Source organism: Protopterus annectens, chromosome 4.part1, assembly GCF_019279795.1.
Source record: "Protopterus annectens isolate FY-2018-M chromosome 4.part1, PAN1.0, whole genome shotgun sequence".
Lineage (NCBI taxonomy): Eukaryota > Metazoa > Chordata > Ceratodontiformes > Protopteridae > Protopterus > Protopterus annectens.
This window is the reverse complement of record NC_056734.1, coordinates 707,690,562-707,709,639: the sequence shown is the minus strand read 5'-3', so window position 1 is coordinate 707,709,639 and position 19,078 is coordinate 707,690,562.

Genomic DNA, 19,078 nt, shown 5'->3' with positions numbered 1-19,078 from the left:
ATATATATATATATATATATGTATATATACACACACACACACACACACACACATATAAAACCCTAGCTTATGTTTTGATTGCTTGATGATGTCTATTTACATGCACTTTTTAGGGTTTGCTATCATATACTCGAAGTACAAAAGAAAATCCGTCCACATCTGCGAATCAGATGTGCGAAGTTGAAAATAACACTTAGGTCAGAATGTCGAAGTGCACACACCAACATCATCGAATTCACACTTTTTACAGTCATTTATGCAAGTCCCCAGTGCACACTACAAAACATCATCTTTTTGCATGGGGGCTACATCCCCCATGTTGGGGGGGTTATGCCATTCACACCTCCTGCAAATAATATATTCCAACTCCGAGATCAGACTACAGTGGGGAAAAGGGTTATTTCCTGATCCTCACTGTAATGCAATCTGTAGTCAGAATGCCAAAGACAGGTGTGTGAATGCACTTTTGCATTTGCGAATCTGACTACTCGCACTTGTGATGGTTAGACAAAATGGGAATCGTCCAACTGTTGTTCGACATTCACATTTCCGTCTAACACATACTTGGCATTTTGATAGTAAACCAATTTTTAGATGTTTTTCCTTATATATTACTAATGTTCCTACATTCTTAAAGTTTTCATTCTACACATCCCACCAGAAGCTTTTGTATCCTTTAGAGGTCTGCAATCTTTTTGCATCCTGTCATAACTGACCACTAGATGATGACCGTGAGCTGTCATGGAAATTTCTAATTAAACTGTTTAACATAAAAGGAGACAATGCCATGCTAAAGCCAAGTTCAGTGATAAATTACTACATTGCTTTCACAGATCCTATCTTTTGCTTCTTAATATATGCTTCACAATTTGTGGAAAACAAATCAGATACAGTATCTGTTAATATTAATTTTTAGAGGTTATAAGTATGGTAAATGCAGAGGAAAACATACTGTTTGTCTAGTTTGCTGGTTTAATGGGGAAATGTCAACATATACATATATAATGCATTGCAATGTTACAATCCTGAACTTAAAATATGTATAAAACATTATTGTTATCCTTGGTCATTTTCTATGTCTTTCATGAAAGCATTAAAACAATGTGATAGTATGTTCTTTCATTATCATATATGGTAGAGTAGCTTTATAATGCACCGATAGTATAAATCCATCTTGTAAAGTCAAAAAGCAATCTCAGCAAAAGAGATTTTAAAGACTGACAGTGATTTATTAACTTACATAATTAATTGCGGATTTAGTATTAAAGGCTCATTGAAAAACACCAGAGGAAATTAAAAATATGCTGATGGAGAGTTTAGAGATGACAGAAATATTTTTTTCTTCCAAACAATATGATTATTTACAGAATTAGAAATACTGCTTACTTAAGTGTTACATTTACTTTATTTATTAATATTTCACAGCTGGTACAAAATATTCCACAGCCCAAGGTGATTAGGAATTGCATTTGATTTTTGATTATGCTGACCTTGTAGCTGCAGTAAGTACGTTAACAATCAAGAAAACTGCTTCTTGTTTTACATTTAAATCATTATTTAGGCTATAAGGATATCAAGGAAAATATTAGTGTGACAAAGCTGCCAATAGTTTTATATGTAATAGTTGCAAATTCCTGTCCCATCAAATCAAGGATAGAAAGAGCCTCAGTCTAAAGCTTTATGACAGAAACCTGTTAGTTATTATTTTACTAAAACTTGAACATATGGAGTGCATACTAATTATAACAAATGATTATTTTATTTAACTAAATTAGACTTTACCTATCTGGAGTCTGACATCCACTACTGCTGAATGTGAACATTGAAGTTGGCATCCTAAAGAAGTAACATCTATTTATCATTTACAGGTCTATGATAGCCTGTTTCCAGAACTCTCTGGTTTTACTTTTACAGGATTGTTCTTAATTTCTTCACACAACAACCAAAAAAAGTGTTACCTGCAAGTGCCAAAACCAAGCTTTAGCACCACACTTTTTTTAAAACATTATGGCAAACGTTTCATTGTACAATCCATTCAAAATCCCATAGGAAACTTTAAAATAAAATGGTCCCTTTATACAACAAATATCTGTTCATGTTATGATTGAAAATTAAAGTTACTGCTATTTTTTTTTTTGTTAAAATGTTGGGCTACAGAACCTTCTTCCTCTTGATTCTTTATGGTTAGTCAGGCTTTTATATGCTAAACTGCAAAGTTAGTGCAGGGCATATATAACCCCATCAGTTACACAAGTATACATTTGAAATTCGCATCCACCTTTATACTCTTAATAAAATCTGACTTCCTGACATTTGTATAACTGCAACAATATACACAGGTGACGTTCCCCTATGGTTATGTAATGAATAATACACAAATTCTTCATGTCTTTTGCAGCTACTACATATTACAAACTCCTTAATGTCTCTTCCTTTGCTATATACAGTATGCAGATTGTGTTTGGTAATCAGACGACTTTATATCATTTAATAAATACTTGCAAATTCTTTTAACATGTATTAACTTCATCATAAAGCATATTATATTGATTAATGAAACAACAGTGTTTATTAAAATGCTGATTTTGTCTTATAACTGTAAAATATGATCAGAGTATTTGGTAAAGTTTTGATTGAGCAATGATATTTTCATCTGTTCTTTCAACACAGATTATAATATGCAGAGTTTATCAAACACAAACCATAATCATTACAGGCAAATTTTGCAATGAAACTTTTAAGTTTCTGCATCCATCCAAAACCTCTTTTTCCCATTTTTACATGGGGTCATGGTGTCTCTTTAGCAGTGACAATCATCTAGAGCCAACCACATGTTTTTTTACATGTAACACTTCACCATACGGTAAAGCTATCAAGAAAAGAAATGAGTGAGAACTAATGGAATGGTGAGAACCTTATTTGGATGTAGGCTTACTAATGATAGGAAAACTGTACATTCTTAGCAATGTAAGTTCCAAAAGGTTTGCAATTGGAACTAAGAAATAAATGTTAGACCAAACTCATTTAACTCTTAAATTTTAAGCCATCTTGCTGGTACCCTTTGCTTATAAAGAGGAGGTATTCAGTGTAACACATGTAATTCATTGAATATTGGTTAAAAAGTATATGATTTTAAAAGCTCTTGACCTAAAAAAAGTCCAAGAACAAGTTAACATATGACGGTAAAGAGTACTTCACTGGCATTTCACAAATTTGCTGGTAAAAGTCTTGGTTAAATTAAAAAAAAAGTTACATAAACAAAAATAAGTTAGATAAATAATAAATGCCTAAAAAGTTTTTTATAGCTTCTATCCCAAAATCATGTATTATTCTAACATGCAAGCTATTCATATCCAATGTTAGCTAAAATAATTCAGTTTTCCAAGACAAATTATTAATTTTAGTTTTTAATATATGAACTTAGAGTATAATATCTCACTAAAAAGTTACTGTATACTTGACCCACTTTATCAGTAAGATAAGAACAACCTGCCATGATTGGTCTACTAGGTTGGTTAGATGCACATTTGTGATATTTGGGGTTATAATAAAAATAACTGTTTTAACCTGATCATAAATCCCCAAAATGCTCACAGCATCTATAGCAAAAAAAAAGAAAAAAGAAAAATCCAAGGCAACATGCTTACATAAAAGTGAGAACAGGTCCTCCTTGGATTTATTATACTGACTATTTTGCACTGTTTGTAGGTGTTCTTATCTCTTAAATGCTGACATCATGTTTCTTCATAAATATTCAGATTTAAATCTAATACACCTTAACCTTTACCAACTGCATGTGCAATTAAGTTAGGCTATCATACATTTTTAAGAGCAGTCCATCCTGATTTTGATAAATTATACTTCAAATTTTACTTAACTTAAACTTCTCAAACAACTGATGTGTTTAAAATTACACATATAATGTTAATTTTGTGATGTACTGACTCTGGCAACACAAGCTATTTTCAGCAATATGACTCTCATTATACAACTCAGGAAGGCAACAACAAAAACTGATATTAGACCCATGATTGGACATTAAAACAATATAATTTTGCAGATTCTGAATAATACCAGGTATCTTATGAAAATATCTAAGATAAAGCTTTCTTATTAACTTAAAGCTATCAATCTTAATCAATTGCTCTCTTGGCATATTTGTTGGAATAAACTTCAAACCCCACTGTAATACTTTATGTACATTTAAAGCTATACCACAAAGATTAAGAACCAGGGTATCAAAAGCATTAATGGTGCAGTACATGGATGCCCAAAACTACTCAGATAAAATGTCTAAAGGCAACAGTTCTCAAATAGCAAGATAGTTCATAGAATCATCACAGTCGCATATAACTTGTTTGAGGGAAGTATATGAGTCACACTGTCTATCCTATTACAGGGGTTAGAGAGTTGTTGCATTATAAACCTATCCCTCCGCCATGTTCTAGTTATCTGTTGATACAGATTTAAATTTCAGTTCCTCATATTTGTGATGCCATTAGAATTTTCCAAATGAAATAGTTCCAGAACAACTGGGTCTTTAATAGCTCAATAGATGAGGCATTGGTCATTTCATAGAATTCTATACCCTACTTAGGAGAGGGATAGTTTTTCTAATCTCTCCTGATAACTCAGAAATTTCATGCCTATGACCGTCTTAGTCAGGAATTTCTGATGTCTTTCCAATTGTTTTATGTGTATGCCTCAGTACATTCTAAAAGGTTCAATGTATTCAATAACTGGTCTAAGCAGTACTAAGTAAAGGGGAGGGGCCAATGATATTTGCAGAATATAAGGATAGTCCCTTGGTGATCAATTGTGCAGGGCTACGTAATTATTGTTGATACAGTGTGGTTGAAAGAGAGGTAGATATTAACACAGGTTTGCAGATCTCTGACAACATTTTCATTTACTGTGGAATGTTGTCAGTGCTATAAGATGTAGAAGATAGTTTCTTTCCAAAGTTAACAATACTATAGCAATAACCCATGCCTGGGTGTGGGTAATGCGGGATTTAACCACGGTTGGCGTGGTTTGGTCGCCCGAGGGACCAAACAAAGACAACCGTGGTTAAATCCTGCATTACCCACCCAGAAGTGGTTATTGCTATTATCTATGACATTATTTAAGAAAAGAAACAATTACTTTTCTTAAATAATGGCATTGTATAATGCCTCTTTGCTGCCCTTCTGCAGCTGTCTGGCATCCGCGGCAGTTGTGATGTACTGCGCATGCCTACACAGTACATCAGAGCTGTGGCCAAAAGCAATGGAGAAAGCAAGATCTCCATTGCTTTTTTACTGTTTCACTATGTTAAATGGGTTTAACATAGCGAGACAGCTTTAAAATAAGCAACGGAGATGTCCGTTGCTTATTTTAAAGCTGTCTCGCTATGTTAAACCCATTTAACATAGCAAGACAGGTTTAAAAAAAAAAGCAACGGAGAAAGCAAGATCTCCTTTGCTTTTTACACACTGTGTCACTATGTTAAAAGAGTTTAACATAGCGAGACAGCTTTAAAAAAAGCAACGGAAATCTCTGTTGCTTTTTTTAAACCTGTGTCGCTATGTTAAACTCTTTTAACATAGCGAGACAGTGTTTTAAAAAAAGACTTATACTAATGAAAAAAGTTCGGGCGACCGGACCTTTTTTCATTAGTATAAGTCGATTTACAACGTGCACGCTGGCCAATCAGCGTGCACATTTTGGAATATTAATAGGGGTCATGGTATAATACACATTTTAGCATTTGGTTTGAATTCATTAATATTACACCATGAGTTTAATAGGGATAGTTCAGACTGAAGTGTTAAGTTGTCATAGCAGGCTTTAACTATAACTTCCAGTTTGCAGTTATCTGCAAACTTAGTTAATGCTAGATTTTGGTTCCTAACTTTAAGATTTGAAAAGTAAATGTCAAAAAGGAGGGGACCATGTTCAGAGCCCTGGGGGACACCACTAATCATTTTCATATTATCAGAATGTTCACCCATATCCCTCATAAAATAGATTATTTCTCTCCCCCTTAGCCAACTGGACAATCATCTCCCTATACATGAGTTTAGTTTTAGGGACTTCATTTATGAATGATATCAACATGGAAATAGTCTCTTCCAAAACATTTCTGTTGTGCAATAAAGTTGCCCGCTGCATGCAATTATTTAGGATTTCTTTTCTTCCCATGTTACATTATTCATTTGAGCAAGGTTACCCCTAAAATGAGTTACATTCATAGACATCTCATGATTATATGGTTTACTGCTTTGCAAGGTTATGTCAGTATCAATAAATAGTACGACAAACAATTCTGACTACTAAAACTAGCTCTGTTTTTGGAACTATTTCTAGAGCTCAAGAACATTTGTTGGGAATGTTCTCCTTCCTGTTGCCTTTTCCTATGTTGAATCTTGCACTTGCTGTTTCTTGTCAGTGTAATCCTCAAGGCCCTATTTCAATGTAGTATGCCTGCACTTTTGGAGTTCACTTTCTGTCATTTCTAGTTTGTTGCTAACTCCTTCAACAGCAATGCTGAACTCTGCAGTCCTCACACATCTTTTATCCATATACATGTTTTATCTTCATTGTCCATTTTTGCTTTCTGATAGTACCTGTCTCAGTGAATATGTATAACCATGGGCTTCTGCAAGCCTTTGTTTTCTAAAACCATTATATTTCAAATCCGCTGTATTAAAATGTGCAAAAGGGGATTTTAAATGCCCTCATATGATGAGGGATAACATCTTCTTTCTTAGTATTTTTTAATCAAGTTAAAATGTACATTTGTTTTGCAACCATACCATTTTTACGTTTGTCAGATATTTGAATAATATTCTAAGGTAAAGCACGGTAATATTACTCATCACTGAAGAGTACACATTACTATATCTTTCATTTCTGAATACACATATTTCATACAAAGGATCAAAATGTCTATTTATGTCTTGACTATTCCAATCACCATCATTTTCTGGAAATTCTGCCATGGTTCTTTATTCACTGTTGTTGCTATTTCTGAATATTCAGGGAAATTGCCAAAACAAAGGACTGCTATGGGTCTGACAAACAGACAACTTAAACTTATCAAAAAAGATATTACTTACAAATGGTGAAAGACAGTCTTCATAAAGCACCTTTTTAAATCCAAAAACATACTCTCCAGTAATTGGTCTAAAGGCTTTGAGGGAAGAAAGGTGAATGATACATGAATAACCACTTAAATAAGGGAGAACACATATTAGTTAAAGACAGACTTGTGACAAACGGGGATACTGCCAGCACAGCTGTCTGGAATTTTGTAAATAAATATATGTCATTTGTGAATATTAACATGATTTATATAAGATGCTTGTGTTACAACTGTATTAGAACTGTATGTCATGTGCATATCAAACTGGTCTGTACAGATATGCATGTTAAAAAGGTATTTTATAAAGTGTTTGTGCTGAAAATGTAACCACAATGTGTCCTGCTGGAAGAGAACAGAATTCTGCATGCACTATTGTAACTGTTTAAATGTATATATTTAAACAGCGGAAACTGGAATACAGGAGGTTAACTTCAGAAAAAAGCTGAAATTAAATTACTTTATAGGCTAGGCTGGAGACATAATGTCTATACTATGGAGCTTTCTGTATTGTCTTCGGAGTGAACTAATTACTACCTCTGAACGTATGAAAGAATGCAATTGTTTTATGACTTACAGCAGCTGCCAAAGATCTGAGGTCTATGTATTTTCACAGGTAGATGCTAAATATTGCCAAGCTTCCAGCAGTGGGTGGTTCACTTGGGATAGAGTCAGATGACAAGAAATTATGTCATTCATCAAGCTATCCCAGCAGTAATATTTGAGATATTAATTTAAAAAATCTCTTAGAGAGACAAAGCATTCTGTATTCTGTCTTGGACGTGACAACAACCATTCATCACATCTGACTTGCTCTGTAAGTTAGTTTACAGAGTATAGTAACTCTCTTAGATACATTCAGGAATATGAGGTTTAGTTTAGATATTTTTCTTTATTTATTTGAGACTGTCCTGTAATGTTGTTTTAAATATTTCATGTGGTTTTGAACTCTGATGTCACTGTGAATATATGCTGAGTATTTTCTTGTTCTTTTATTATTTAGGTTCATAGGTTCATAGATTAGTACTAGGCTAACTGCCCTTGCGAGACATTTTAAGGCTAACCAATTATCCCCTGTGACATTCAAACCCTGTACCTTGTGTTTGTAAGGCAAACACATTAACCATTATGCCACCCTCCCAACCTTATTATTAAATATATTTAAACATTTAATTGGTGAAGATCTGTATAGAGATATTTAAGTTTTGAGAGTACTTGCTTATTTATTTGGTGACACTGCGTGGGCCACTCCTAATAGCCTTGCTCTTGGTCAAACTACCATTTGTATTAATATTAATATTAACATTAACATTACACAGTAAGATTGGGCACCCTTTTGTAAGGGCCTTAAAGTAGCTGATAAGGAGTTGGCTGGTGGCAGTGATAACTACCTTATAGTCTGGGCACAAGGGGATATAGCTAGTAAACCTGTGCCAGCCTTTCGCAGATGTGTGTGTGTGTGTGTGTGTGTGTGTGTGTGTGTGTGTGTGTGTGTGTGTGTGTGTGTAAATAAAATCTCAAAGAGTGTGTGTGTCAGCTACTTTGGCAGGGACGTGAAGCACTGTTTGGACAGAGAGGGTGCTGGAGGTATTGGCTTGGTCACTCAGCTGAGCTCTCAACTCTATAGCTGTGCCAGTGGTGAGTCTTTCTGGGGATCTGAAGAAAGAGGAGGACACCAGCCCTGGACTGACAGTAGTCTTTGTGTTCTCTTAAGGGAAATTGCGCTTGATGCAGAGAGCTACTTCTGGAAATACTGTGTGTGTACTTGTCATCCTCCCAGTGTACGTCCCCCACTGTTGCCAGTGGTGAAGATTGAGGCTCCTTGATTACTGGCCCAGTGGTGGGTCGTCACACCACCAAAGAAATAAATGCAACTGAAAATACCAAAAAAAATGTGAGCAATAAATCCAATTAAAATTAAAGCAGACTTTTCCATGTAGAATCAATGTACATTCCCACAGGACTTAAAAGTTTCAAGGACACTGACAAATTAAGATATATGGTTACTGGACCATCCAAGTGGTCTAGATAAGCCCTCTGCAATTGTATCTTCTGGATCCTGGCCTTGAGTACTACTTTTGTCAGTCTAAGGCAGCTTTGAACCTGTTTAATATGTTCCAGGATCCCATCAGTCAATCTGTAAAAACAAAAGGCTTAAGACAGCCTTGAACCATCTATTTTTCAGCTACTATTCATGTCCCATCCTTTCCACCTCTCTAACTTATAAACTGATATTGCCTTGTATCCATAAAATGCATCTTCCTTTCCATCTCTGTTCTGACAGGGACATGGCATGCTCTCAGTTTTATCTTATATCTATCCCCTCAGTAAACTTTTCCATCTAGGCAATTGTATGTGGAACATTCTATACTAGCACAACTTCCTTTTCCCTAAATGTCTGCCAAGATTAGACAATACAGTCTTAATGTAGCATTAATGGCACTCTGTACAATGGGGACATGACATCAGCATCTCATGCCTACCATCCATCATCCTACAGAAGTTTACCACTGCTATTTCAAATTTCATTGCAATGATTCACCCTTATTATGGTTGTAATCCACAGATCATATGCTTATTTGGCTCTGTGCCTCCCAACAACCCATAAAAGTTACCTTGCTTAGTATGCATGCTTTTCCTGGATTCTCTCAACCAAATAGCAGACTTTTGTAGTTGTTTGCATTAAGTTTAACCAACAAATTATTAGTCCAACTATAAGCTGCAGTATGTCCCTGTGGGCACTGGACAAGTAACCTCTGAACATCATACCCATCTTGAATTATTGTTGACTATGCAAGGCTTATAACATAATTGCTATCCTGATATATTTTTTCCATATCTAAAATGAACTGGTCATATTACAGAACCATGTAACATCTGAATGATTATAAGATTTCTACCAGACACTTACTCCTCCTAAGATATAACCCTCAGATTTTTCATGGGCCAGTCAGTTTCCAAGCCTCCTCACCAGTACACCTACCAAATTTGCTTTTATCTACTCAGCAGTCTTCTGTGATGAAAACAATCAAAGATAGTGACGAAGCCTGTAATTCAAATTCACATCAGTATCCTCACTTACAGGGCTCCCTTGGTGAATAAGTCATAAAAATAACTAAGTAAGGGCTGGAAATATGTCAAATGAATTAAACCCTTCTGCTCCACATCTTCAGTAGGATTAGTCTAAGTACCATCCATGAGACATCCTCTGATATTTTTTCTAGAACTTTCCCTAAAGTAGCAACACTTAACCCTGGAAAACTCTTACTCCACTCTTCTTACTTTGCAAAAAATATATAAAGGACACCGATAGTTATAAATGGGAGAATTTTGGTTGGCTAAGTGAATTTAACTTTTAAATGGGTCAGAGAGTATTAGCTGGGAATAATTTAAGCAGACGGAGACTACTTCTTTAATTGGAGATAAAGTCACTCAGCATGAGTCTTGGAAAAAAAATCAAATGCCAGAAAAAAGCCTCCTTTAGAAATAAACAAACACAGCTCTTCTACAATCCAGGACCCTTCTGACAGCACAGCAAGTACATTTAGGGCTACACAAAATAGTATACAACCTGTCAATGAATATTAATTGCAAAAACAGTAAAGATACCACTGTGATTTTAGTGGCACTCTAAAAAGCTCTCTCCATGGTGGCGAGTGGAAGTCCCCATTTCTCTTGCACAACATAACTTGTAACGGACAGCTTGTCCTTTTTCCTTTAAAAATGGAATACATAAGGATGGCAAGCACCATTTGAAGAGACTACCTGACACAAATCAATCAATATCCATGACATGTACTCTAACTTTGTTAGCACCAACTCTCTCATAAAAGTTTTCAGTAAATCTTTCTGTTGATCATGCTTCAATGAACAATGAAAACTAGCGTATATAGTCCCAGTCCACCATGTAAGCATCTCGTCTGCCATCCACCACAACTCAGGCCAATATTTGTTCATTCCAGCTTTCAAAATCACTATGATAGGATAGCAACGGAATCCCATTAAGGATAGCAACGGAATCCCATTAAGGATAGCAACGGAATCCCATTATTTTCTTGCCTAATTAGTTTAACATACATAATTGGTAAAAAGTTCAAGAGAATTACTTTACACCAGTATTCATATGATTTGTAAGGAGCAGGTACTTTGCTCTTTTACGGGGGTCTTCTTTAGGCATATCTTGTACTACCATAGGTTAATGGGCAACCTGAGAATATAGGGTAAAACTGATTACTCATGCTAATTTACTCATATATAGTCAAAGGTGTGCATGAATTCTCCACATAGAAATGTTGAAAAGCCTTGTCAAGCTGGAAAGTAATCTCTGTTTGATTAGGTATTTCATGTCTAAAAACAACAGGTTGGGTTATTTCACTTTGAGATGCACTGGAGTTTCATGCAACACAAAATGTCATGCATAATTTTGCCAAGGATGATTTGAATATACTAAACAAGTTAATGATCATAGAACTATACAGATAGTGTGATTAAAGATCTGCATATTTGTAGGCAAAAAAAGTTTATTTTCATAACAGTATGTTTTCAACTATCCACAGAATATACAGAGGACATCATTTTATTTTTCAAGAAACAACTGGCTGAGCAGCAAACATATTATTCCCAGGCTGAGATAATTTATGAGACTGATTCTGAAACAGAATGCCTCATAAGTTTAAAATATGTGTAGTACAACTAAACAGGGTGCAGTAATATTACACTTGGAGAGTGATGGGGGTCATTGGATTAGATTGAAAAGTGTCACTCTTTTTGTTTGAATGTTTAATCTGTCACACAGTTTATGCCATTGTGTCATACAATCATGGGTAAACTGTCTTCTAGTTAAATACAGGGCTGACTGAAACCTCAGCACAATGACTTTTAAGCACCTGGGCCTTGACCACTACCTCTCCAAACTCCACAGTTCTCAGCTTCTATTTCTCCTTTTTCTACACCTTCATCTACTCACAAAACTTCACACTGCAGCACCTGCCATTCTACTTCTCAATTTCAGACTGACGTTTGACTTCTAAGCTCCACCCCTACCATCACCTGAATTTAGCCCAATAGGTCTCCCCTTCCTAGTTCCACATCTGGCCAACATAGAAGTGACAAATGAATATAAATGGTTTACATTGAAAACCTTGAAACTGCATCAGTCAACCAGCAAGTGGTCGAATGGCAGTTTTCAAGTCGGCAAAATATTGAACCAAAATGTATCAACTACACTACAGCGAACAGGTAGTGTAGTTCAAGTATTTGGGTTCAGCATACTCGAACATTGTGCAGGGTGATCGCGGTTCAGTGAGGAACAGGGAATTAGCCCATTTCCTCACTGTAGTGCAACCTCAGAGTTTGTATATTTAATGAGCATGGAGTGTGCAGGGCATAGCCCTTCCCCTGCAAAATAGTAGAATTAATGTACTGTTGACTGTAGAGTGTAACAGTATGCTAATGTGCATAGCAGGAGGTGAGTGATGTCACCTCCTGCTATGTTGAATACTTCGAACGTCCGATGTTGATGTATTCATTTTCGCCTTGGTTGCTGTTTCAAAATTCCAAATTCAGCATTTTGGGTCGACATTCTGAATGGTCGACTGAAGCAGATTCGGAATTTCAACAGTAAACCAATACAAGCATATGTCTGTTAATCATGGTTTAACACATCAGATACGTACACTAAAGCTGATAGTTTTGGATGATATTGTACTCTTTTTTTGTTATTCATCTTAATGTATGCATTCACTGTAAAAACTGTGTCTACATATAAGATACAGTTTTTCTAACATATATATTTTAAGTGTTTGCTAAGCAAAGTTCCTGAGACATGAGTTATGGCTGAAAAGAACTGCCTGGGGCCAGCATTCATATCTGGTCAAAAATATTACATAAACAAATAAATACATAGAAGCAAGAGTAAGAGAAGAAATACAGAATATTTATAAGGATTCCTACAGTACAGATTAAGAATAATGCTGTTTTGTACAGGAAGTAGCATGCATGTTTCTGATTGTAAAATGATCTTGTTTTATGTTGCTCAAAATGAAAGGACTGAAAACCAGCTGCAAAGGCTTTTACACTACAGTTGCCTAATGACCAGTTGATTGGATTCTAATTGTCAGCTCAAAGCTCAAAAACATAAGGCAATATGAATTTTATAAAGTATTACATCAGTATATGTGCACTGCATATCTCTCTTATGTACATAGTGGGATCAGTGTCACTGCTAGACCAGTGTGCACTTTTCCCCAGTGTTGTGTGACCATGGGCATAGTGTATATCAGTTCAGGGACTGTAGAAAGACTATTTGTCTCACATTGGGGTATAGTAGGTCTTGCCAACAGCTCTGACTTGAACCTCCAGAATTAGGAAAAAGCAAAACATAATTAGTGAAAGGGGACCAAAATTAAGGATATTTGTATGTTTTTAAATAATGGCACTGTTAATTTAGAAATTCTCAGAAAATTTTCCAATTTTAGGAAGGATATGTTAAATTTCTCAGGAAAAATTAGGGGTGTGCCTAAAATATTGGGACATTTAGAGGTATGATCCCCCCCCCCTACAAAATACTTATTTTTATATTTGTGGGCTTGTCTATTCTTGATCATTTCTAATCAAACAACTGTTTTACAAATGACTACATCATTTTTTCATAGAGAAAGTAATAGAATAACAGTACAAATGTTTGCAGAAGCACTGGCAGTTCAGATTTCATCTAGAAAGTTTACTAAATATCACAACAATAACAAATATCCTGATAGTACTGCAAGTGTAATAAAAGGAATGCAGTTAAAGGTACTCTAGTAGATATTATAAAGCAAAATCAGGATACTACTATTGGTTACAGTGTTATTCTCACTTATTTAATAGATACACCTGTTTACTACTTGAACACTGCATAACAATTACAGCTGAAAATATATCAGTTACTAATGTAATAGAAAGAGTCTGTATAGCTCTTAGAAGCAGAACTGAATAGAAAATGAATGCATGTAAGGCTCAATTTAACTGTTAAGTAACCTGAGTCAAGTGAATTGTTGAAATGCATGGTGAGCAAGCTTAAAATATCCATAGATCCCCAAAGACTCCAGTAAATGAATAAAGGAAACATTATCTACCCCAATCTGTTGAAAAAGTAGTTGCTACTATACTGAATGCTACATTCTTCTCATTGCTTATGCTAATCAAAAGTTCTGACAAATCAAACTGGATGTTGCATTTTAAAATCCCTTTGGATAGACACGATTTTGTAAGCCACCTTAATTACTTAATTATTTATAACCTTAATTACTTAGAACCAAAAGTCACTGATATGCCATAACTACTGGTCAATTTAAGTTTCACCCAAATGAACTGTGAAGCCACTACACCAAACCCTCAATCCAATAGGCACACCATGCTAGATCTTGTAATAATTAATAATCCTACAGTGATGTCTAACCTAACCATACGTGCATCCACCTTCAGTGATCACTGACCTATACCTTTCTCAGTAAATAATCTAACATTAAAGTGTAAAGCTAAACTTATCCCCAAACCATTCAAAATATCACTAATCTAAAAAAAACACCTTGTCGCCCTTGGTTGGTCTTACTTACCATAAAACACCCCAATGAAGCAGCTAACAACTTTACCAATACCCTATTGCACTTGCAAAACAAATTATTTCCCTTGGTACAAAGGCTTCTTCAACCTCATAAACATGACTGGGTATTTAAGAAACACAAACACCTCCTCAAATTGCATGAAGCATGGCACAATTGGAAATGCAATCCCTCCACAGATTCCCATACATCATTACACAAACTATCCAAGCATTTCATCAGCAGACACAACTAGTACCAAAACAAACAAAGTGCACTTTCAGACAAACCCCAAGGATTATAAAAAGAAATCAGCCTGTTGACTGATTGAAAAACTCAACACAACTCTACTCCTCTGAATGCCCCAAACACCACTACAAACAAATTCTCATGCACTGACTTCTTCAATGATTTCAGCAACCTGCCACACATCATCAGTAATAATAACACAACCTACCAACTCCACAGCCACCATCCTCCCCCTTTTCCTTACACTATTCCACTTTAAAAAGATTAGAACTAAACAGATAGAAACACATATGGACCAAATACAAAAAGATACTCCCCCAGGCTGAGATAACCCATGTCCTTGGTTCATTCACCTTTGTAAGGACTTCATCTCCTACCTTCTCATTTACATATACAACCTCTGCTTAACTAATAAGATTATGCTTCAGATATGGAAAACTGCAATACTTACTCCTACTCCAAAACTACCCAGTCCAACTACTGCTTAGTAATACCATTCTATCTCAATACTTCCCACTTTAGAGGCAATACTAGAAAAAATTATCTACAACCAAATTACTGCTTATTTATATCAATGCCATCTTCTATCCAAGAAACAACATGGGTTCTGGTCAGAATTCAGCTCAGTAACAGCTCTCTACTCCCTTACAGATGACATCCTATCCAATATGGAGAAAGTCAATCTGTCCTCACAAAACTTTTAATCTAATTGATCGTAACTTACTATTTGACAAATTAAGTTAAATAGCCATTAGTGATGATGCAAAACTTTGGTTCACAGATTTCTTCACCAGTAGATCTTTCAAGGTGAAAGAAGGCACCACCACCACCTCTAAAAAAGCTCTTCCGATGAAAGGAATCCTCCAAAGTTCCACTTTAGCCAATCTGCTATTTGCCATATTTATCAACAACCTCACATCTGATCACCATCAGATACCTCTAATTTTTTATGCAGTCACCATGGTCACGTACAAGTCAATCAAATCCTATTCTATTATACAAATTCAGCTCCCCTCCAAACCATCATCCAATGGCTAATAGGTCAGAAATGTATACTCAGTGCCTCAAGAAAAAATAAGCAATGCTATTTTAAACCAGCCAAAAAATAACCAAAGCACCCAATTTCCTTAATATTAAACATATTAACAATATCACCATAGAAACAACCACATCCTTCAAATACCTTAGCATTGGGCTAGACCAATTTCTTAGATTTCAGCAACACATTCAAAACACATTAAAAAAGATCAAGACACTACTGTTCTGGACAAATCACCTCTTCTATCCAAGTCAGCTAAAGCTGCCATAGGGAAAGGAGTACTCTTATCTTATCTCAAATATGGACTGAACATAATAGGTGTAACCTCAAAGAAAAATGCTATCACCTTGCAAACCATCACCTCCATTAAAATATTCCAGTTCATTACTGCCCCCCCATTAATAACACCACTGCCTAAGTCACACCAAAGCTAAATGGATCCCAGTACATTTGACAGCTGACTTTTGACTAGGATCACTAATTCACAAAACCCTTCCTGCTAAGACATCTTCCCATCTCATTCAATATTTTCACCAAATCTCCCACATATAATTTCCCTCAATCCCAACCCACATACTAATTCCAAGAAAACTAAACACTGCACTGACCATGCATTCTCCATTCTAGCATTTAAACTGTGGGACTCCATTCAACTCTCAGCAATTTCTAAATGTACCAAACCATTCAACTCTCAGAGATTTCTAAATGTACCAAAACTTCAAACAACAGCTCAAGGGGCACTTATTCACGCAAACAAAGTGCAGCTGCACTTACACAGGTCATGTTACATAAACCCTGCAGCACTCTCACACTCCTTTATCCCTACTTCATCTTTCCTTGCCTCATTTTGTCATCCCCTCACTTACTGCCTCCCATTCCTCCTACCGCCTTCTTTTCTTTTCATCTCTCACATTTCCATCCTTTTTACTCCTCTTTCCTCTGCATGCCTCTCTCTCCATTTCTCTGCCTTCTTCCCATTGTTTATTTTCCTGTAACTATTCTCACTTGCATCTTCTAATATCTTCATACCTATCTATATAATGATATGTTGCTGTCCCTGTAGCATAAGCCATCTCAGTCATTATGGCTACATCTTATCCAAAAAGCCCTGCTAAGCATAATTCCATCTTTTCATCCATGTTCTGACTTTGTAAATTGCTTCTTGGACAAAATGTTGTAGCATATTGCATTTGTCAATATGTATATGTTTTATAGCACATCCTTGTATCTATAAATATGTTTTGTTCATTTCTTATTTCATCCTATTCTTTCAAGTTGTGCCTGCAAGTGGTCCACTGAGATCAATGCACTATCACAGCAGACACATATAAATAAATAATTAGACAGCCTTTTGTAATACCATCAGCTCCTGAAGTTTTTCAAACAGTAGCATCTAAAATGATTGAAGACGTGGAAGATTCAGCTAACATAACAAACCATTTTTGTCTGGGGAGAGAAAAAGCATGTGCAAAATACTAGGTTTATTAAAATACTTGTACAGGTTAAGACATAAAGACTTTAAGCTAAAGAATAGCAAATGTAAAATCTGTGTGGCTACTTCTAAAATATATGGATCATGTTTGACATCAAAATGCCTCAAACCAAATGTTGAAAAATTAACGAAAGAGCAAACATGAAAAACAATCATGACATATACTCTTATGTTACTCCCTGGCATGCTGAATATATTTCCAAGTTTATATAAAACTTATCACACATAACAGTACCACTGAGTAAGCTACTGGGAGATGATGCTCTTTCTTCATGGTCAGAAGAACAGGTAGGAAGATTCAAAATGTTAAAAAGTATGTCATAAGGGCTCACAATGCAGGGTTACTGCAGGAAACTACACCAGTAATATATGAACGAAGGACACTGGCAGAGACAAACATATAAAATAGGTATGCACAGATAGAAAAACTGTTAGCAGTTGACTTTAATAGTCATAAATTTCAAGAATATACATACTACCACTCATTTACAACAAAATATAATAATAAGGTAACAATAATAATAATAATAATCATAACCAAATAAAGCATTTTAATAAAAAATCTCTTCAGAAGGCTCCAAAAAATGCTGCAGAAAAATGGTGTTAAAGACAACTATGCCCTAAGCAAAGCCCATTATATCCTTTCTCTTGAATGTATTTTCCTCCCTGCAGAATAACCATCCACACTTATTCACAGTTCTACTGTCATTTGCAGCTGCATTTTTCATTTCCCTAGGGGGTGTAAACCTACTGAGCATTTGTTAAGTTCTGAATATGAATCAGACTACTAAAATAAAGCATGATTTTAATATCTGGGAATACATGTAAAATAAAATAATGGTTATAGAATGAAGAGGAGCATGTTACATGTTACTGAAATAGTTATTGTAAAAAGAACATAAAAGCATTTTATTGCATTTAAATATTTGTATTAAAAATATAATTCAGTCTAGCCTAAATAGCTATTAATGTACAAAGATATCTGTGTCAGGACCAAGTATGCATTTCAAATTATGACTTTTACTGGGCATGTTTCTAGGGATACTTCGATCACTGTATTCTCAGGATTCATTAATGCACTGTCTAATTTACTGTGAAACTGTTGCAAAAAGAACACATAAGCAAGAACAGAAATGAATAGTTTTGCAGGCAGGATCAGGAACAATGATCTTTTTAATAAACATTGTTATTTATATTTGAATAATTATCTGAGGTCTTCTAAGGCAGGAAAAACAATAATTGGCTGATAGAGGGAAGTAATTCAACATGAAACTTTATTTTGGCCATCATATCTGTTATTTAGTAGGTCATACAAATATGGCGAGATTCCTCAAGATTGAGAAGTGCATTTGTTAAACCTGTGTTTAAGGGGAAGGGGAGTAGGACAAACCAAGAGTCATACAGACCCATATGTTTACTTTCATGTTGAGGAAAAATACTGGAGAAGGTTATATTGGAAAAATGGCTGTCAGAATTGGAAAGGCTAGAACTTGAAATCATATATCCGCAAGCATATGTTGAAAACAGATCTATTACCATCTGTAACATGATGTTCAATAACAATATACAGTGGATATAAAAAGTGCAGAGACCCC